The sequence below is a fragment of the Agelaius tricolor genome, unplaced genomic scaffold, assembly GCF_023055355.1.
Source record: "Agelaius tricolor isolate 1412-34295 unplaced genomic scaffold, bAgeTri1.0.p SCAF_2, whole genome shotgun sequence".
NCBI lineage: Eukaryota > Metazoa > Chordata > Aves > Passeriformes > Icteridae > Agelaius > Agelaius tricolor.
The window spans coordinates 28241144-28264238 of record NW_027269262.1 but is presented as its reverse complement, the minus strand read 5'-3'; positions in this window follow the sequence as shown (position 1 = coordinate 28264238).

The window sequence follows — 23095 nt, the reverse complement described above, 5'->3', positions numbered from 1 at the left end:
TGCTTGTGAAGGGAAGGAAGTAAAGAGATGCTCCTAGAAGCATGCACAGCACACAGAAGCAAGTAAAGCTTGCTCTGTTGTGGTTGTTCTGGGAGGAAGGAGAGATCCCTGTTGTGGATTGTGGTCTGCTGCTCACACATAAGGGAGCTGACACACATACTCACATGAGTCAGAGCAAGAGAGACACGTTTCAAACTGTTACTCACTGGTGCAGAGCTTTCCACATCCGGCCCCCAGGACTACAGTTCTACTTTCTTTAACTATCTGTGACTCAAACGACTATGTTCACTAAAAGGTGACCTTCATGGTATAAACAGATAAAAAAATAAAAAAAGATCCCCCTCTTTATAGAGGAACTTTCCAGAAATATACAAAGACTGAAAACAGACTGCAAGCAGACTGAAACATGGGGGGAACATGGAAATAAGTGGGTTCAACACTTCGGTCTTTTAGAGAGTTTAAGTTACCTACATTACAGTGCCCTAGTGGACCTCTAATTTTGTTTGGGATGATGGCCCTGAAAAAGAAACCATGTTTCAAGTCTGAATGTTGAAATGGAAAATGTTTGGATTTTGGATTTCACATATTTACAAAGATCTGCTATTTATTTTTCATTACCCTGGATCTGTCTAAATTTTCATTTCTTGAGCTACTGAGGCAAGGCTCTGGTCCTCCTGTCTTTTGGGACATTTAACTCACTTAGATGAAAATGTCACCAAGATGGAAAACTAAGCCCTTAATAAAATTCACTGTCTTTTTATTTCTCTTCTGGAAAGTATTTTGCTCATTGCAAATAGCTGCAGAAAGATTTTATTGTAGATACTTTGAGAAATACAATTATTGCTTGCCATTTACTGTTTGTTAATTATTTTATCCAGACTCCTCTAATTATAAGCTTCTCTCCTTTTTCACCTATAGTGATTCAGATAAAACAGATAAAAATAAAATGACTTTTAACAAAAAATATAGAATCCAATAAGTCAAGTGTACTTTACCACTAAAACTATGTGATAAAGACTGGCTGAGATAAACATTCCCTGTGTTATCATTATGGTATGCCCAGAAGGAGCAAAAAGATGAGACAACTCCATCTGTTTATAGATGAATTTTGTTTTATTAGAAAAGAATTGTGGGGACTTCAAGGTCACAGTAAAGAGAGGCACCAAAGAATAGATGTTAACAGTTTCTTCCTTCTACTGCTTCAGCGTTGGGTCTTTAAGACCCTACAAAAAAAGTGTCTCTTATTTGTACCCTCTTACAGTGTAAACATTTTCCATAGAATTGTGGTAATAATCTGCAGTGTTTTTGCAGGGAAATCCTCATTCTATCCCTTAAAATGCACTAGGCAATTTAGTGCTCTTATAGGTCTCTGAATCTAATGTTCTCTCACTCTGTCTCCTCCAAACCTTCCTTTAAATAGGATATAAATGTGTAAGGAGGTCTGAAGCTCCACAGGGATTCTCTCTAAATGTCCATGAATCAGGAATGCTTATTCTGAGCCTGTAACCCAATGCTCAGTGTCTGTGACCCTCTTGCTTTTTTTTTTCCCTGTATTTACTAATACTGAACTCATCAGTATTACAGTGACTTAGTTAGCACATAATTCTAATAGTCTAATTGGAACTCCCAGGTATTCATAATGTAAAAATGTGCAAGTAAGATCAAAAACTACAACCTTGCATTATCCATACCTGGTTAAAGAAGGCACACATTTTCATTCTTAATGAAGCATGTATTAACCTCCCATTGAAATAAGGTCTGGCCAAAGTTCTAGTGGTAAATTCTTGGGGGAATACAGAACAAAAAATAACAGTGAAGTTTACATCTGTCTAAAAGTATCTATTGGCACCTAAGAAAACAATTGGACAGTTGCCTTTTTTTGTCTTTTTATTCATGTAGGTGTTTCAGAACTTGTGTTCCACACTGAGGAGAGTTTTATTTCCCTTGATTTGAGAATCTCTTTGAGAACTGTGTACATTCAGTGTTTTAGCCTGTCTCTTACCCTATTCTAAGCATGAATTTACCTTACATTTTTCAGAATTGGGCTGACAAATAAGCCACTTTAACAGGACTATTTTTTCCCATATTGAAACTGTATGGAATCTCAATCAGTAATCAGTAATCCAAAAGAAGTTGCTGTACTGGGTCTGGCTGGAATGGTGTTAACTTTCTTCATAGGAGCTACTATGGTGCTGTGTTTTGAATTTGTGACTAAAGCAGTTGTTCAATGTTTTAACTATTGTTGAACAGTACTTCCACAACATTTTCTCTTTTCCTCACTCTTCTCCATAGCAATTAGAATGATGAAGGGAAAGAAGTAGGGAGGATACATTGCAGTGACAGGTGATGTCAACTGACCAGAGGGACATTAAAATCATATGACATTAAGTTCAGCCACAAAGCTCAGGGAAAGGAGGAGGAAGGTGGGAATACCTGTGCTAATGGCATTTGTCTTTCCAAGCAACTCCTACATGTGATGAAGCCTTCCTTTCTAGGAAGTGACTACAGAGAGGTTTATGTACTACCACAATGGCAAGTAGTGCATAAATACCTTATTTTGCTTTGCCTTGCTTTTGTGTGTGGCTTTTGCTTTAGCTATTGAACTACCTTAATCTCAAACCTAAAGTTTTCTCACTTTTACCCTCCTGATTCTTTATCCCAGCCCACTGTGGGGGAAGTGAGGAGGTGAGTACCTAGCTGTTATCTGGGCTCAAGCCATCATGGTAATACACATAGGATAGGTAACAACCACTGGTGGCACACTAAAATGTTTCTAATAAAGTCAGTTAAAAGAAGCAATAGCAAAACTGCCCTCCACAGAATATCTTAAAATCTAAAAGTACCAAACTCAAAGACCAAAAGTCAATAAGGGATTTTGATGGTGAAGAACAATGTAGGTGGATCCTGTAAGTCTGTCATACAAAACTACAGCCCAGCACTTTTCTTACACTCATATCCTGCTGATGTTGCAGGTATCTCTTTGATGTTCCCGAAAATTCACTGGGTGTCTAGGGTAGAATCTCTTCCTGTTCTGAGCAGCAGAATTCAATCTAAGCTTGGTGTTCCTGCTGAGCTCTAGCAAGTGCCTTTTTTTTAGGAAGACAAAAAAGAGATGCAAAGGATCTCCAAACCAGTTGTAGAATCACTCCTTTATAGCTTACATTCCTCTTTGAAAAGAAATGACTGCAAAGCAAAGGAAGTGGTGGGGTTTAATAGGTCTTTTCCAACAAATTCTAGAACAACTGAGCAGGAAATGAGGTACCTCAGTTCAAATTAAACTCATTTTTAATTCCCATAAAGTGCTAATTGAGCTACAAATTAGTCTATATTGAAATGAGAGATTGAGAGATGAAGAACATTGTGGCATTCAGAAGAACATTGATGTTCAACCTTTACCATTTTCTGTCTCCTGCTGGTATTGCAACCACTTATCTCTTATTTATCTTTAGTCACACTTGGTCTATAGATATTCTCACTCTCAGCATATTTGTGAGAGAATTTCCATTTTCCAGTGCCTGGGTACTAACGGATATATTCTTTTTATGTGCAATGCTGTCCTGAGACTCATTTCTCTGGAAGAGTTTGAATGTGCTTAGAAGAGAGGTGAAGGATTCAGCCTTCGTGTCTGACACACCTGAGGGACTGTTTGATGTAAGAACCCTTGTCTCTCTCTTTCACAGTTTGTTTTCAGTTGCTTTCTAGTCTTTGCCTTGAAGACTGGCATGTAAGTGACTTGTTTAATACATTATCACTTCATTTTGGTTGGGTTCAAGCCTTACTGGCTTTGTTTTCTGATGAGGAGCTGCTTTTTATTGTGCAACTTGCTCCCTTTATCATGGCACACATCTACACTGATTTGCTGCATATCCTTTGAAGGACTGACAGTGAGTTTTAAAAGTCTTCATGAGTAGTTTATTATTAATAGTTTTCCATCCTTGAGTGTCCTTGTCGACCTCTTGACAGATTAACACTATTGTAGTACATTTCTTTTCGAAATTAGCCCTCTTTGCTCGAGGCATGCTGTTGCAAAACCTTCTGCCTGCTCCTGTCCTATGAGCAAAGTTCCAGCCCCGTTCTCTGTCATGTAAAGGTAAGGTCAAGTCATTCATGTAAAACAAATGTAGGCTTGGACAAAGAGTTGTCAGTGCCTTGGTGCTTACAGGGTGGAATGATCATGATCAGCTTGTTATGACCACACATAGATCAGGTAGATGAGGACCAGCAGTCATGGAAAGTCCTAACATATATCTGCGGCATTTGTTTTAAATTAGGGGAGACAATCTGAAGGCTTTTATTAATCTCTGAACTAGTTGAAGTAAGGTGTTGTACTGTTTTTTCTGTTTTAGATTGTTAGTCAGGATATTTTGGACATTAACAAATATGTCCTAATTGGTAAGGAAAACTAGTCACAATTTCAGTTAATTTTTAATTTTTATGTAATTTTGGATTAATTTTCCAGTTTCATTTTAATGGTATTTTTTGTCATGTAAACAAGGATGAGGACAATTCCCATGCCAGGCAGAAAAGTTCATTCATAATCAAACACATTGGCAGTGACACCTTCCAGTAGACAAGGCAGCTACAAACCCCATCCAACCTGACCTTGAACACCCCTCCAGGGATTTTCAGCTTCTCTGAACAACCTGTGCCAGTGTCTCACTATTCACAGGAGAGAATTGCTTCCCAATACATTATCTAAATCTAACCTCTTTTACTTTAAAGCAATTCTTCCTTGTCCTGTCACTCCATTCCCATTTAAAAAGTCCTTCTCCAGCCTTTTTGTATTCCCTCTTTAGACACTAGATATTTACAAATATCCAACATTCTAAAGTTTGGAAAAGTTGTGTGTACCACTTGAATTTTCTGTATATGTATAATGCCTAAAATTTTTTTTATAATTAATTTATATTGCGCTAGAGATACTTTTTTTTGGCATCCTGCCATTATGAAGTGGCTTCAATTGATTGGAGGTTTATTATTTTTCACTTCTATAACACTGAAAGTTTCAGGTATTCCACTTGCAACGTATTCCCATTTCAATCTTTTCAGTATCTAGTCCTAACTACATCCTTTACAAAATTTCATTTGCTAAGAGACTGGACATTGGTTTGCTCTTTTAATTGCTATTCCTCCTCTATACTTGTTTTTCCTTCCTTATTTTTTGTTATTGTTGTTGTTGTTTTTTAATAATAAATGTTAGCAAGAGGTAATTAAGGTTTAATAATTAAAAAAAAAAAACAAAACAACAAGATTCAAGCCTGATTTGTCTTTGCCACCAACATAAGCACACCCTAAAGGAAAATTGCAATATACTTCTATACTGTAAACACTCTTTTTGGAAGCTAAACATTATGCACTTAGTGTACTTTAGTTTTCCAAAGCAAAGAAGAGCTTTGATATCCAGGCTTTCCAAGTTGTGGAGCTGAGGACATAAATCTAGAAATTTTGCTTTAGATTTTCTGATAATTGTGGAATAATGTAGAAGCACTACAGTGCTTCTTCAGTTTTAGAGTGGAGACATAGTTTTTGGCAGACTGTGAATTAATCCTCAATGGAAAAAAAAAACGACTTCACTCTCCCATAATAAAATTGAGAAATATAAAAAAGAAAAAATAGCTTTTGAAGTTTCCTTGATACATAGAAGACCAGAGTTTCTTAATTTTGATATAATTTTCCTGTTGCACTAGAAGTTCATATAACCTTTTTTTCTAGTTGTGGAATGAGTTTAATACAGAATCTATTCAAATTGTAAAAAATAATTTCAATGACAGTATGAAGAATCAATTTTATTCTACAAACTGAACTCTCCAAAAATGTAGTTCTTGAACATAAAAGATTAATATCAGTTATGGGATTGCTTTCCAGACTAGCAATTTCTGTCAAAGTAATTTTGTAATTAAATTTAGAACTACCTAGCACTTTCATAGGGAGAAACTATATATCTATATACAGACAGGAATATATTACAAGCAACTTAGAAATCCTTTAGCTTATTTCTCTCAAAATACTTTGTCACATCCTCAGACATAATAGGGAGGCTGCAGAGGTTTTTTTAATACTTACTTTTTTCTACTTCCATCCAAGGTCAGTTTGAATCATGAATTTTTTGACAGGGCCAGGGTCAGAAGGGATGTTCTGGAGTTGGAGAAAGGACAAATATCTTTCTTAGAGTGAATCCCCACAAATACCTATTTGGTAAAAATAGCTTAATGGAATATTTTCAAATGGTGCTTGCACTGACATTTAAAATCCATAAGAGAATTATCTTAGTAAGCCTAGAAAACATGCTTTGTGTGGATTTTGGTTTGTCTTTAGTTAAGCTTAAATAAGGGAATGTTACACTTATGCTTAAATAGGGAAATAATATACACTATTCCCACTGAACTCTTTCAAAGGAGTTGAATGCTAGGTTGATATCCTCTTTTCATGTCTAACAGATGGAAATATAACACTAACCTTTTCATAAAATGCTTTGTGATCAGATGATTAAAGGAACAAGCCAATACTAAAATTAAACATTACTCGCTGTGATGGGGCTGCTAACAAGCATGACAGGAGCAAAGAAGCTGGGAAGTAATGTCAAATAGAAACTTTAGTAAAGAAAAAAAGCATGAAACAGAAGACAGACAAGAAAGACCTTTAGGTATGTCCCTGATGACTTTAAAAAATCCTCATTGTTGTTTAACAGTTGTGCGTTGTGAAAGCTGAGCAGGACACGAATAATTATGGTGACTGGGGAAGAGAGAGAGAGAGAGCCTTGAAGGCACCGCCCCCTGAAGCCCCAGGATTTGTCTTGGTGGAAAAGGCTGTGCTTCAGGGGGAGCCAGTGGCAGAGGGAATTGCCAGGGGGAAGGTGTTCCTTAACACTCAGATAACAAGCTGCTATCCCATGTCCAGAAAGGGCAGCTGCTGTGCTCCTCCTGAGAATTGTGTCTTCTCTGTTCAGTGGGGACTTCGCACCTGAGGTTTGTTCCTGGCAGTGTCAAGTGGATGACAAGTACACATGAGGTACACAGCAGCAGTGTGTGCTGTGAAGAAAACTTTGGGGTTCTTTTTGAAGAGGAAGTTGTGGAGTTTGTGTAGCTGGAAAAGTGATCAAATCATATATTATTTGGCATTCTTAATTCCAGTATTACTCCAACAAATTGTTTCATCACACAGTTAATAGTTACGTAATGGCTCCAAATTTTGTAATATTATTTAAACTCTTTCCTGTTAAATATGAATAGTTTCTCAAGTACTTAGGAGTTCATAATCAGGGAAACCCAATGACAGCCAGAATTCATCTTATGCATCTGTGCTGAAGTGGCTATTACATGCAAAAACATCCAATGCAACAAGATCATTGGTTATTCCATGTCAACTCTCTGATTATTTTCCCTTTTAGAAGACTAAGAAATAAGGACTCAGAATTTTCCTGCTTTTTATTATGGACTATTTGTAACAACAAAACTAATTTCATTGGAGAGTATCAGTTCTGACCATTAGGAGAATACTTTTAGGATAACATGCTGCTTGCTGTGTGTGGCACCAAAAACACATGGAGCACATGGATTATACATTTTCTCCTGACCTTGTCTAAGGAAAGACACAGGTGGACAAGCTAAAAAACAAAGCCATTTTAGCCCTTTCTGATGCCTTGTCTCATTCCTGCACCCAATTCCTTCTCCTCAACTTGTGTTTTACTACATTGAGTGGCAGAACAGAGAGATCTTCTTTTACAGATTAATATGGTATAAGAAGGATTTCTGGCTTCTTCTCACTCTTAGTAAAATCAGAATTTTCTTTCCTGGCTCAGAAAACTTAAAAAACCCTACTGAGAATACCCCACCCTCTTTTTCCAAAGCCCTTTTTTGCTTTCCCTTTTCTGAGTCACAAAGCAGTGCTGTTGTTTGGGACTCTTCCTTCACACCTCAAAAAACGTGTGACTTCTAAAAAGAGAATGAAGTAAAATTATACAAGTCAAAACATCTAAATGATAAGTAGCCTTTAAAACTTTAAACTCAGATAAATGCTGATAAAGGCCTCAATAAAAGTTAATGCTCCTGGTTGATTTTGATGGAAAAAATTGTAAAATGTCAGCCTTGTAATAAATGCACTAAAGGGTGAATGCCACATTTAAATAAATAAAGTCTTATATCTGAGAAGCAAGAACACTAAAATACATGAGTACAGAATAAGAATGTATTAACCTGATGGGCCTCATCTGCTTGCTCAGAGGACTGTGAAACAGAAGTAAATCTGAAGAACTGGAGAGAGTTACGCGTGCATGAAATAATAAAAATGAAGTGAAATGACATATAGGAACCACAAGTTACTTGGACATCAGCAACTGATTTCTTTTTTTTTTTTTCCCAACTGGGAAAGTCTCTATATAACATTTATTTCCTTATTTTCTGGCATGTTTAAACATATGCACAAGGAAAGTTTTTCAGCATTTTTCATATCAATGAGAAAATTAAGATTTTCAGTACACCTATAACTTTTGCTAAGGTTTGTGCACTCAGCTGAAGATGTAAAAAGTAGTACATGTTAAAAGTTTGGATAGCTACTTTGTACAGGGAATCACAATCTGGATTTAGAAATGACTTTCTGATTAACAGTTGTAAGGTTCATACATTTAGACTGACAAATAATTGAATGGTAGGACAAACATCACAAGTATGTCTTAAGAGTGTATCTCAAGGTTTTGACATTTGAGAAAGTCCTCTGATACTCAGGTCATTACATGTGGTTTCTCATTATTCAATGCAAATATCATCCTGCCGTGGTATATTTATTGTACAACCTCATCAATGTGTAACAGTTTGATAGCAATTATTAATTTCATTTCTTCCTGGTTGTTGACTTAAATTCATTTAAATTTACTCTTCCAACTCTTCACAGTACTTACTGCAAATAACTGAGGAATGAGAATGTCAGAACAGAAATGTATTTCCCTGTCTCAAGGAGGAAATGAGAATTTCTTCCCCTTTGGTCAATGCAAATGCTTCTGCCATCATTTGGTGTGCTTTGTACAGTTGTTGTCCAGGTTGTACAGTTACTGTCCAGTAGATGACAGGTGTTCAGCTGTACTCCAAGGAAATATCCTCCTCCTTTTTTAAGACTGGAGAGCCCCTCTTCCATTCAGACCCTCAGAACCTGCTGGAAGACTTCCATGCTCACTTATCTAATGTGAAAGGACTTCTGTTGCGACTTTTCCCTTCAACACTGAGAGTGGCTCTTGCCCTTAGGTTTATGTGAGATATAGAGTAGGTAATGGATTTCTAGATTAAATTATTTCTGGAATAACACCTGCTGTAATTATTCTCAAATGCTTTTTTCCCCCTACAACTCGCCTGGTATACTCTGCATGAGATGCCACTCTCTCATTTCCCCTTACTTCTCATTTCTCCATGTTCTCCACCAAAGCATTAAAAATTAAGCCTTCAGGGAGACAGTATGATTCCTTTTGAAAAATATCAGAGTGGAGCAGTATGGAGAGTGAGTAAATGTACTCACATAATACAATATGTGAAAACACAATAGGATTAAAGTTTTTGAAGTGTTTGTGTTTTGACAAGTATCCAGGAATATAGCAGCTATATACAGAAGAGGGCAAAGAAAGAGTGTGACTCATGGATTTTTAGAGTTGGAGTTTGGATACCATTTTAGAAGCTTTTCCCTGAGTAGCAAGTGTATTCTGACCTGGCCTGTTTGCTGTGTCAAGCATTTCTGCTTTTCTGAGTGAGAAAAACTTGGACACCTGAGAGATTGCTCTGCTTCCTCCTCCCCCTCCCCTACTTTGCTACTAATCTAAGCTTTATGGCATTTTTTGACTTTCAACCTGTTGATGTGACACTGACGCTCAAAAGGTAGAGAAGATTTATTGTATTACAATGTGATTTGTTGATGTGTGATTTTTTTTTTCTATCAGTAGATTACTTTATTGAGGTCATAAAATGAAAATCAGTTTTTCATTTCAACCTCCCACTTCTTCCCCCTTAATTTATTGAAACAATTCTGCAGAGTAAAAGAGATTCATTTCCACTGTTTTTAAAACAGGAGAGCAGATCTAAGGACAAGAAAAAGTGTTTTACAATAGAGACGAAAGAAAAGTTGAGAAAATGGGAAATTGAATGCCCTCACAGTGTTTTATTGAATACATTCAACTCTGATGAAGCACAAAGGCATTGCTGTATATTTTAAGTGGCAGGTAATACATTCTGAGGGACAAAAGAAAATACAAATTGGAGTAGTTACTTTTTTCCCTTTCTGATCTGTTGATGAAAGAAACATGCAGTGGATGTCATTAAAAACCAGAACATTATCTAGATATTCATAGTAATTAAACCAGCCATAGTGTTTGTTTGGTGTCTTAGACTTGGAATTAACAGGAAGAGTGCAGTAAAAATAAATGTCTAATGGTGCTATTTTGTGCTTAAACAAAGAGTTTATACTGCGCTAGAAAAGACAGCTAATTATGTGACCATTAAAGAGGAAATTAACTATGCAAATATGCTCTCTTTTGGTCACCTTTTTTGTAATGTAAAAGGTTTGTCATATAAAGGCCCTCTTTCTGATGTCTCTATATTGATTTCTCTTGATAGGTGACGTGACTTCTATTAATAGGTGTCATGTCTGTGATCTCTAAGTGAGAATGCAGATGGAAACAATTTGGGCACAAGGGCTGTCATTCTAGCGTGTTTGCATGATGCCTGAAGGAGCCAGGCAGTTATTTTGGCTGGAGGTACTGCTATAATTATCATAAATATTGTTCAAAAGAGTGACCTACCATTTTATGTGGGTGTACACAATCTAAATGACAGAAAACACATCAGGGAATTACACGAGTCTTTTAATTTCTGGAAATTAAATTAAAGAATTTTTCTGGTTAGAAGGCAAAGTGTCAAAGGAACACTGACATGGCTGCTAAAGTTGTTGCTAGAAAAATGTCTCCAAGAGATTTTTAAAATGGAAACATTTCTGAAAGCATAGCCAGATGGAAGGAGCTGCATGATGTTGATGTCTGCAGGACCTGAAGGAGACAGATGGTCAGCAACTTAAAATGTTGAATAGTTTCAAATATACATGGGACAAAAAAGAAAGAGAATAGGAATCCAATGCACAAATAACCCTTGATGATCACAAGTCTCCAACTTACTTGAAGTGTGAGCCATCTGAAAGCACTCCCATTCAAACTAAAAACTTCCATGGGAGGACTTAAGGCTCACTGAACAACAAAGATGAATTGGAACCTCACCTGTGCTCATAAAACTATGCATTTCTAGATGAAGATGACAAGTTAAAACAGAATTTTAATGGGGAGAGATGAAAACCTATTAACTGTGGACAGCCTGACCCTAGAGAAGAGAAATAGAAAACAGTGAATGCATGGCATGCCTTAGGAGCTAATGGAAATACTGAAAAATGCCTGTGAGAAGAGCAAGCATCTGGGTAGTCACAAATAAGAGCAAAAGTGACATAAATGCTAAATCAATGATCTCATACTCTGATAGGAATGAAAAAGAAGGAGCATGGAAAATTTGAAGCAATACCTATAGTGAATATGAATTACATTACTTTAATCCAAAATGTAGGACATATATGTGCACCTAGGAACAGTGGCTGTTTTATTTAATTGTGGCACATCAGATAGCTACAAGATATCATAAGCAAGGGACTATATGCTACTGATAAAAAGTAAATTGGTAATTGAATGTAAGGCATCAAAATTGAGCTTGACTGGTATTAGCCACATAAACTGAGATACAGGGTGCAGACAGAATGAAGAAATCTAAGACAGGCAAAATGTTTTCAGAAGGTCCTGAGTATTTTGTTTTAATAAATTATTTGGATACTATCCCTAGTTAGATTGCTGAGATGGAAAACATTATCTCAGTCAATGTCTGTGGAAACACAGCCAATCAGGACAATTTTAGTGTTGTAGACAGTCACCAGGAATTTAACCAGCAATTTTGAAGGTCAAATTATAACTGTAAAGATGAATCACAATCACTAGACTAAAATTTAAGTTTCCAAGTCACTGACTTTCAAAGTCCTCTGGCTGCTCTTAAAAAGACTGGAGTTGATATATAGATCATGAGGATTCTCACTGCACATATTTTCTTCTGCAGCAATTGAGATTATGACAGATGCTTCCAGCCTCAGAACATGAAGAACAAATGTTACAGGGACTGAGAAAAACCTATTGTGGTAATTTGATGATAGTTTAAAGTGCTCTTCACTTCTGAATGCATTCCAGCTTGCAGAGTTTCAAACCAAAACCCTTTGCAATGGTTTTGTCACCCACAATGACCTCACCTTAAGGTGTGTCACCAAAATTGCACAAGGGTCACTCACAGGTTGAGGGGACAGCAGAAAAACTAATTCAGGTTAAGTAAAAGAGAGGTAAATCTTGTGACCCCTGAAATTTTATCAGCATTAGGCCTCAAAGGATGCAAGGAATAAAAAGGGCCAGCTGTTCTCAGAATAATGTAAGGCATTGTTATCTAAACTATGATACCAGACTGTAGCATCACTTGTGGGGTAGCATCCCAATGAACCCACAAGACATGCACCAAACAGTGAAAATTAGTAGAGAATGATATTTTCAGATGAAGGGTGTTTGCTCATCTTCTTGTTTCCATTTGTTATGTGACATGTTCTAAATGCAAGCTTTGCAAATCTGAGTTTTGTCGTTAAACAAAAAAAAATTTTAAAAGGGGACTGACATTTTATATTGCAAGTACACGGTGTTCCTGTAACTATCACTCTTTATCACTCACAAAAAAACGGAGGCAAAAGTTAAACTTGCTCAGAAAAGGAGAGGAGGAACAAGAAATAAGTAATGATGAAAATTAAATCTTAGGTCTGTTGCAGAATAACTACATGCATAATTTGATAGATTTCTTAGTGGAGCATGATCATGTTAGGTGTTGGGTATTCTTTCACTATCAAATCTCATAGACTGAGTTTTCAGGAAAAAAAAAGTGGAAAATGAAGATAATTCATTCAATGTTCTCTATCTCACTTGGTAGAAATCATCACCCACAAACACTATCTACTAACAAAATCCCCACTCAATACTACAACTTTTATCAAATTCATATATGGCTTGTTTAACCTGTTTTTAGTCTTGATTGGTTTTTTTTTTGTAACCTTCAGGAGCTGCTAAAACTACAGTGTAATTTTGTGAGTTTTATTGTTAATTGCAGCTTTCAAATCTCTATTAAGTAATCTTCCTTCTTTGCCAGCATATTGTTAAGTTAACAACCTTTATCTCTCACCTTCAGGGCATAAAAATTTGAGACTTCCTTCCCATTTACACTCATAATATATTTTATTAGTCACAGAGAAGATCTGTAGAGTTTTTTTCCATGCACTTGACTCTTCTGTGAGCTCCTCATGTTCCTAAATATCCTAATACATTAAACTTAGTAGTTTTGTTTTTCTTCTTCAGGTTTTACATTGCCAACTGACTTACACCTTTAAATTTAAAAAAGTCATCAAAGCTATTATCAAGTTTTTTTCCAAGGCAGTTGCATGGGTGTTAAAATTAATTCTAACAAAATGGTTAATGGTTGAGTGGAAAATTCTGCAATAAATTTTGTCTTGGTATTTAATTCTCTTAATTTTCAAGCTGCTATCAGTTTTTCATGTGAACACCTCTATTGCTAACGTGTCCTTGTGTTATTTTATATTTGTATCTGATTTACATGAGTTGTGGAGTCTCATCAGAGAAAAGCTTGTTCTTAGTCCCATGCTCTTTTTATTGTCCTATGAAATGCCTTTCATTTTTTCTAAGCATTCACACCAAATTCTTCAAAGAGGAGCATTTCCAAATTATCCTCCCAGAACTGTATTTTTCCACTCTTTCTTTGAATCTATCAGCTATGGCCAAAAAAGAAGATGTGTCCCAGGCTGTCAGCTCTAACTGGAGCAAGCAGTATCTGAAGTGTTGCTAATGACTGGTACAGGATAAACAAAGGTAAACAAAAAGGCACACAACTTCTGTTAATTATTTGAGTTTGAGAAAATATTTATTTGATTCTTCTTGTCTGTAAAAGAAAGGGATTCCATCATAGCGTGACTATAGTTGCTAAGATTAGTGTTGATTTAGTTTGCTTTGTCGTGACTGTTGTTCAGATCTTGTTTGTCACATTCAAGAGATGCTATTTCTTCCCATCAAATTCATGTCATGTTTCCATCAGGAATGCCTTCATTTTAACAACTCATAATTTTTCACACTGAGTGCTATGAAAATCAGGGGAGGTTTACGTCACATACCATAAGAAGTTCATTCTCACCTGGAACTTTTCAAACCTATTGGCCAGTTTGAGCAGAGGAATCATGGATGTTGATATCCTATAAATGCTGTGGTTCTGAGAGAGACCCATTTAATAGAAAACTGAAAATCCTCATGGAAGCTTGGTCCTGAGACACAAATCTACAGTAGAGGGATACTAGTTCTCCTGTTTGTTGAGCTACTTCTGATAACACATCAGAAACAGAATAGCTAAGCTGAGTCAGTTCAGTTCACCTATTCATGGCAAAATCAGTCACTTTTTGTTGTGGGTAAAGCCAGCTGCTGTGGAAGCCTTTTTTTGACAAGTGAAATAAAATTGAGGGGAGGGGGGGTTGCTGTTTGTTTGGGTTTTTAAAATTTGAAACATGAGTGCAATTGCATTTTTTAGTATTGTAGAAAAAAAAATTAGAAATGAAGTCCTAAAATGTGAAATCCTGTGGGTTTGGGGGTTTTTATGTGGGTTTTGTTGTCACTGTTACTGCTTCGTAAATTTTTGTTAGAAAACTAAATAATAACTTTGTTGAATTGATTTGTGGCATGGTTTTAACATACTAAAAATGTAAGACCGAAGTCTGCTGAAATAGTGTCCAGTCTGAGGAATATTTTTTCCTCAAATAATAATCACAAAAAAAAGGAAAAGAATATATATTTGCTTTATGGAATTATACCAATTCAGACATGACAAAATAGGAACATTTTTTTTACAAATCAGATAATCTAAAGATTCAGAAATGGAATTTTAACAAAAAAGATATTACCACATTTTTTTATGTGATGAGCTTTTTGTTGCAAGTAGGTTATGGGAATATTTACATTTTTATTTGTTTCTTTCCATTTTGTCACAAAATCAAAATGATGACTGAGAAGTTTCCCTTCAGAGACTATTTAGCTCCAGCCCAAAGAAACCACATCCATTGATAAATTGAAAAGACTCCACGCCGTATTTCATCAACCCAAATTGCCCCTTTTTTCTTTTATTTTTTAAATTATTCCTCTTTTACTTTGGTCACTCAATTTTACTCTCTTGAAATGCCAGTATTCCTGCATTTGTCACTTCTGCTTTCTCCTGATTACATGCATTGTTTGACCCTCTGCCTTGATTCACAGACTTATGTATAAGGGATTTTCTATTCATATGTTTAATTTCTGTATGCCCCTCCTATTTCTCACATAATGTATATCTACCTTCACATTGTTATAATTATTTTGATATGGGTAGGAAATAACTATATGTATTCACAGTAAACCCAGCCTGGTAGAGCAAACATCTTTTGGAGACTAAGTCCTAAAAAAGAATAATCTAATACACAAGAACAGCTGGGTAATGGTTGATTTTTGGCAGAAACATAAAGGAAACCCAAGCTCATGTAACTTTAAGAGATTTATTAGATAATGCCATGTCATGTGGTGCTGTGATTATTGCAATAGGAAAGAAAAACTGCTGTGTTTTCCCTGCTTTAAAATTAGAGTGCTCTTTCTATGACTTTTTAGATCTTATTTACTAGAGAAGAGGATGCTTACAGTGGCAATGACTTCATTTTTCAAAATTTGTAAATGCAGTCTCAGTCAGAAAGACTACCTTGGAGCCTACCCATGCACATTTATAGGCTAAAAATGTTTTAATGCTTCGTGCTAATGGTAGAGGAAATGTTAATTTAGTTGTGTTAACTTTTCTCCCCCAGACATGCCTGCTACATGGGATTAGAATGGTTCATTTACCTTGTAATGTATGTTGGTTCATATACACTTTGTGAGGAGGCTTTGACTGTAAGCTCCATAAACTATAGGGTTTCCTTAGTAGTTTTCCACAAATATAGGCAGAATGTTGTCTTTCATAACCATCCAAAGAATATGATAACTTCTTTTCTTTGACAGTGTCTGTTGCTCTGCCTAGAGTTTATTTCAGGGCATCCAGCACACTCCTCAGAATTCCCTTTTTCCACCTACAGGTACCAATCATATTATTGCTTATGAGAAACCCAATTAGTTTTGAAAAATATGAGAATGGCTCACCAGCACCTTATCAATCATAGATTCTTCATGCTTGCTTCTTTTTCTTATTGATTAAACATATCTCATTAATTTGAATTTTGCCTCTAGTGTAGTATTACACTTCTGTGATTTGGTCTTACTGCTGGGTACCTCTCACTGTAAAAGCATAAACCATTTCATAGCTTGTGCCCTCTATTTCTCACCTGTTCCCTGCAAATGCAGAGTGAGTTTTCTTTGTCCCATTTGCCAGAGTTTTAGCTTTATATTTCAACAATTAACGTCTCTTTTGATGGTGTATCTTTGGGAATTACATATTGCCATTATCCACTAAGAGCCAAAGAGTCGAGAAGTTTGCTTCCTTCAGTGTCTGAGCAATGGCATTTCTAAGTTTCAGAACTTGATGAGGACAGTGTAACTCTGTAGAATACATCAATGGTCAGGAAACCATACATTTTAATAATGATTGCACGTCCTCAGCCTAAGTATTTCTAAGTATTAAGGAGGTTTTTTGTGTCACCTTGCAAAAAAAGCAGCTAAATAATAATAAAATAAAAAAAAAGTAGCAAACTATGTGTGATTTGTGTGCATGAGCATCTCTCATGCAATATATTAAAGCACTTGTTTTGCTGGAGTAACTCTGCACTGTCTTAGGAATGATTGTTTTTGCTGATGGGATTCAGAAAGGACTTAAAATACATTTTTCAAAGAAAGAAATGCGCCTGACAGAAGCAGTGAATTAGAAGATTACCATTGCATAGGAATTATTCCCTTTTTTTCTCCTAAAACAAAGTAAATTGAACATAGTTTGTAAGTGTATATCTTGGTACATAAGGGAAAAAACTTTTTTTTCCTGCACATTAATAAAACTTAGAGTAAGTTTACATTTAAAAAAATGCTTAAATATAACTTTATGTTCAAACCTACATGGAGTGCCTGGCAAAAAGACAAAATTTCTAAGAAAGTTTGCTCAAGGGTAAAATGGGTCTGGTAGCTGCCTTCCTTTTGTAAAAACCTTGGGGCTTAACATACACTAAAACCTTTTTGCTATTGCAAAATCCAAGTGGGCAAATAGCTGAGGGAAGGTTGAAGCACTGTGCAGGGAACTACGGATGGTCATATGATATTAATTACAAGGGCTTCATGGACTGGTCCTCAAAGGATTCAGGAAGCGATGTAGTGGTAGAAACTGTGATTTATACTGTTGCAAGGAAGGCAGTGTATAAAGGAAAACTGTTACTTCCACCAAACCCAACATTTCTGTTAAATTAGTCATACCTTTTTCCAGGGTAAATCACATTTTGATTCACCTAGGAGGTGGAGGTACAATACTCATTTCTATGGGATGAATATACTAATGATAAGTGTACTTCAGCACTGCTTTTCCATTTGGGACTTCCTGCATTCTACTCTGCACGTGCTCTGCACATGCTCACTCCGCACAGGCATTTGCATGGTTCTGTTATACTTTTAACTGATATTTTCCACTTTGAAAATAGAATTTTCAGTACCTACTACTGAAATGCAGTTAGAGTGGCTTAAAATTGTAGCTCAACTCAGTATGTTAAGTAAACATGGACAGAGCAATGTCAACACAGATGAAATTAATCAAGAGAGCACCCATGTTCAGCTCTGCCTTTTATATATTGCATGATGTAATCGATAAAGAATTCCATTTTATTTAGGAAAAAAAAATGTTGGCTTAAGAATACCTTTCCTTTTTTGCCTTAAGCTTCTGTGCTTTCTGGATATATTCTTTAACCTCACACAGTGAATTTCAAGTCTCTGTAGAGCCATGCTCTTACCAGCATTAAGCATTCCTTTCATATTACAGTAAAAATTTGCCACTGTGGGATTTCATACTTAGTCCCTTAATAATTTCCACTTCACGAATGTGGGCATATTTTATTTCCTCCAGCAAAGTAGGTTCTTCCAATCTGCTCTGCTGCTACTAACAATAATTCAGCCCAAGATATGCAGAAAGTCCAGGACTGAGATAAGACCTGATGAAATCATCATGTTTAAGGATACTTCAAATTTGGACATGTGCGATACAGACTGGACATTTGCAAGAGTAATTTTCCTCAGTGGCAGCTTTTGTACATACATCCCAAGGCCTGATCCATGCTTGATGAGGTTAGTTAACCTTAAGACCTCCATTTCCTTTTCTGGGTTATATGCCAGGGTGCTCTACGTGCACACTGTGTGTATGTGAAGAGATTTTAAAGTCTCACTCTTACATTTGTGATTTTAATTTGCCTGTCTTATACTTGGAGGTGAATAAAAAAGGTGTCTTTCCCTTAAAAGAATGGTTACACCACACCCTTCACTGTCTCATTTTTATCAGCTCAGGACTACTGGCAAAGTCCTTGAGAGAGATTAACAGAGTAAAGCTGCCCTTGACCTGTACTTTCATTCTCTTTCAAGAGATGCGTAACTGGTTCATTTGGTTTTAAAAGAAGTTTGAAGAATCTTATTCATTAATCTATCATTGGAAATGTGTGAAGAGCTTTTAGATACAGCCGTACAGAAGCATGTATTAATGCTCAGAATTTTAGAAAGAAAATCTCTTTTGAGCATCTTGCTTGATGTATGTCCAAAGTGGACAATGCTATAGCTCATACTGGAGAAAAGAACAATAGCATTTTGTGTGACAAAACCAGAAGATATAAGTAACTTTACCCAGGCTTTGGGACTTATGTAAGGTAGTCTGTCACTTGAAATAGGTGGTCTGAGGGTAAAATGTCTTGGGTTTTAGGGTTAGCTACAGCAGGGAGGAGACAGAAGGTCTGAAAATTATGGGACACCCTAGGTTACAGAAACAGAGTAAAAAAATGAATAGGGCTCTGTGAACATTGAAATTAAGTAGGAGACATGATAGGGAAGATGGGGATCTTGTACTTCCTTACTGTACCTGCAGTATCTGTGACTTTTAGGAAGCATAGTGAATTTTACTCAAGAGATATATGTAATAGTGGGTGTCAAGTCATGGAGAAAGGATTGGGGACAAAATCAGCGGCTTCAGGGAAGAAAGACTAGATTTATCATGGGAAATGCATATATAATGGAAAAGAAATTGACAAAGAGGTGTCAAGGTGAAACAGAAAGTGGAAAACAGGAATATGGGATCAAGGGCTGAATTTGAGACCCGAGCTTTACAAGGAATAATGGATGAATTGGAAAGGAGAAGTGGTATTCAAGGAATGGATATCAGGGGATTTTCTGGGCTGGAGAGATAAGGAAATGTACAAAAGATGGAACATACAAGAATCTTACAGGAGAGTGGGAACATGAAAGAAGAAGATATATTTTGAAAGAGATCTAAGAGAGAAAGAGATGTGACAAGACAAGGAATAAGAGCAATATAAAAGGAGCAATAGGGGAGGCAAACAATGGAAAGCTGGTGGGTCATAAACTACAAGCACTCAAAGTATATTTTCTGACTGGCTGTCAGTAACCAGTGCGCTGTGCTGCTCAGTGCTGGCTGGGCAGTTTTCATTGACCCCTGGGCTCTCAGTTTGGGAATGATTAAGGGTATCACCACTCTGTCACTACATATGATATAACCATATTTCATTCTCATGGAGCTTGAGTTGTTTAGAGGCACTAGTGCTCCTTCACATGAGCTAGTTCATGAGCTCAGGTAGGCTACCACTAGTTCACCAGTCTACAGTGCCTTGATAACTTACTTCAGCTGCTCTGGCTGCAATGCTGCTTCTCTCTTACCTTGCTTATTTAAAGAGTTTAAGCCTTGTCAAAGTTTGCATTAATTGTGTTAGATGTGAAGAAAATACTGAAAATAGTTTTCTTTTTCATTACAAATTTAAAATGTGTAAGTTAAAAAAGAAATTTAAAAAAATAATTTACAAGAATTGTAAAATAAATTTAACTTAGGCTGTTACAGCTAATTAAACTAATGTATTTATTTTCAATTCAAAGCTTCTCATGCTTGTGTAAGAGTTCTGTTACTTTCTCCTTTAGAAGTAGCAGAGCAGAGCAGTTTGAATTCAGAGTGGCCTGCAGTTCTTTGTAAAGCAAAGAGAGAACAAGGAGAACAATGAACAATGGAGATTCAAAATATGGCCTTAATCCATCACATCTTTCCTCTCTGAAAAAAAAACCAAGTCTATATTCATATTTGATGTTTCTTCTCAGAGGAATGCTGTGGATTAATTTGCTTAGCTCTGGAACAGTATCATTAACAGATACCCTCTGCTCTACGATTTGGTTTTGATTTTGTTTACCTTTGGTTTTGTTTTTTTTTTCAGAGAAAGACAGCTAAATTTCATTCTCATAGGCTCAGACTGTGAAATGCCATCATGGGGAAGGGTGACACAAAGATGATGACCCTTTTGAGCCATGTTCAGTGTTTGAACATTTCAAGTGCAGCTCATTGTGCTCATTCTTTTTCTTTCTCTCTTTGCTTTTCTCTTATACCACTGGACTGTAGTCCTTAGAGAGGAGAGGTTAGTATCTTTTGGCTTTCTCCTCTGTGGATTTTCTCAGATGTCTGAATGCACAACGTAAATGGTACTCTAAAGAAAAGATGGGTATAGAGGTTTTTTTATGAAAATATTATTATTTTTTTTTCTTTCTGGCCATTAGAACTCTAGCTGGACAATTAAGTAACATTTTTTTTCTTCCCAGCAAAATATGCTGGCCAAACTGAGCTTTTCTTCTGAGAGTGTCAAGAAGTTCCACTTCTTACAGAGCCACTCTTCAATTTCTCCTTGGGATGTTTTTGTCCCTTTGCCTTTTTCAAAAATTACATCATCTTGAAAGCAATAGAACATGGGTTTAGTTTTAATCCAATAACTTTATAAAGTACCTTTTCCACAGTACTGTTACAAATTGTATTTTTGACAGCTTCAGAATCATATTTACTTCATGAACTTGTTTAAGAGATTAGATCAGCACTGCAAGTTTTATTGTTTTGTTGATTTCTTTTCTGTGGTAATGTAATTGACAGGAGCTGATAAGCCTGTAAACTCAAAAATAAATATTGAGTGTACTTCCAAACTAATAGCTCATTCATCTTCATCTGCAGTGTTGTCTGTTGTCCCTGTGAGGAATTGCTCTGAGCTAGTGGTGCTGTTTCTGCTGATATGAAGTCTGTGCTTACACCTTTGTACTTTCACAAAAGTATTTAAGCAATTTCTGTTGCATATTTTCCAAAATACAGACTTCCAAGCCCATGATATTTTTATTGTTTCCTTTACCAGTGTTTTCATCCCTGATTTTCAGAGAGTAACTTTGTGCCCCAATTGAGTGGCACAATACCATTTGCCTCTACTGCTCTTTTTGCATGGTTATTCTGTCCATATTACTTCACCAAAGTTTGTCCTGTAGCTCTCCTCTAAATTTTCTTGTCCTGGATCCCAACACAGCATCAAAATAGTAAAGATGAATTTGTTTTCTGTAATATATAAGCTCTTTATGACTGTCATAAGTCATTAAGAAAATAAAAATCTTCCAGTTCTACTCAGAGTAGGAAAGGTATCCAACTATTTTTTTCTTAAATTAAAAACCTAATACAGAACAGTGCTTCAAAGCTATATTCCATCTTTTTTAGTTTCATCTTTGTGATAAAGAAGAAATTAATGTTTAAATTTGTTCTAGTTACCACCTATGTTCCCTAGGAGTTTGAGCCAAATGGATTGCAGTCTTGAGTCCCTGCTTGACCCATTTTGCAAAACTAATATTCTTTAAGGGCACAACAGAGACAGGATTCTCCCCTTCTGTTCATGAGCCCAGCTTGTCTCAGTGTAGCAGCCATCTCTCCAGCTGCCTTCTTCTGTGCCTGACTGAGAAAGGATCTCCATCTCTTTTTATTGTATTTCCTGTGTTATAGGAAGCATGTCACAGATAAATCAGTCATGGGCAAATTTAACAGGAATCTACCAATTGCTTTTTTAATGCTTCATCTGTTTTAGTGTGTTTTTCTTGTGCTCAGAGTCTAAATTAAACTAAAATCAGTGAAAGAAAATGGAAGTACTTCCCCTAAGAACATAAACAAATATATCAATAGTTCAGGATTTCAGAGTAAAAAGAAGCAGAAAAATTGCCAATTGTCTCTTCACTATGAAAGATTCTCATAGAGACTAAGATGATGGGTTTTTACATCTTAATATGTTTAGCTCTCCTCTTTTTGTGCTGACACTCTTAGGGGCATCACTCTTGAAGATAGATTGCATTGTAAATATTTTAAAATAAAGTAATGACTGGATTCTCAGCTACTGATTACCTGAAGCTAGCTTCTAGAAAATTGGACTGAAAGTAAGTCTAGTTTATGAAAAGACCTTCTCAGTGTTTATGATATTGCACAGTTTCAAAAGGAGGTTATCATTTTACTTCAAACATTCATCATGGTAAGTGCAGAAAATAAATCATCCTGACTGCAGAAACACTATTTTATGGCTATAAATTATTAGACTGTAAATTACCTTCTTGGAAAACATACTTTTAGTGTGGAAATCTCTTACAAGGAATCTTTATGATCTCATTAGGTCTCCCCTTTGTGGCAGAAATTTAAATAATTTATTTTTTGATTACTAATTCATAGCAAAGTAATTTGAGAATGTTTACATTTTATAAAGCTCATCAATTGAATTATTTATCATCTGATATAATTTCAATAGGCATTTGTTCAATTTTTCATGCTTTACATACGATGCCATTAGCACAACAATACCCCGCAGTTTAGATATTGCAGAGAACGCCTGTATTTTAAGCAGAAAAATGCAAATGAGTATTTTGAAGCAATATTATATAACTTTGTTGTCCCTTCTAATTTTACTTCCCCACATAACTTGTTGATAA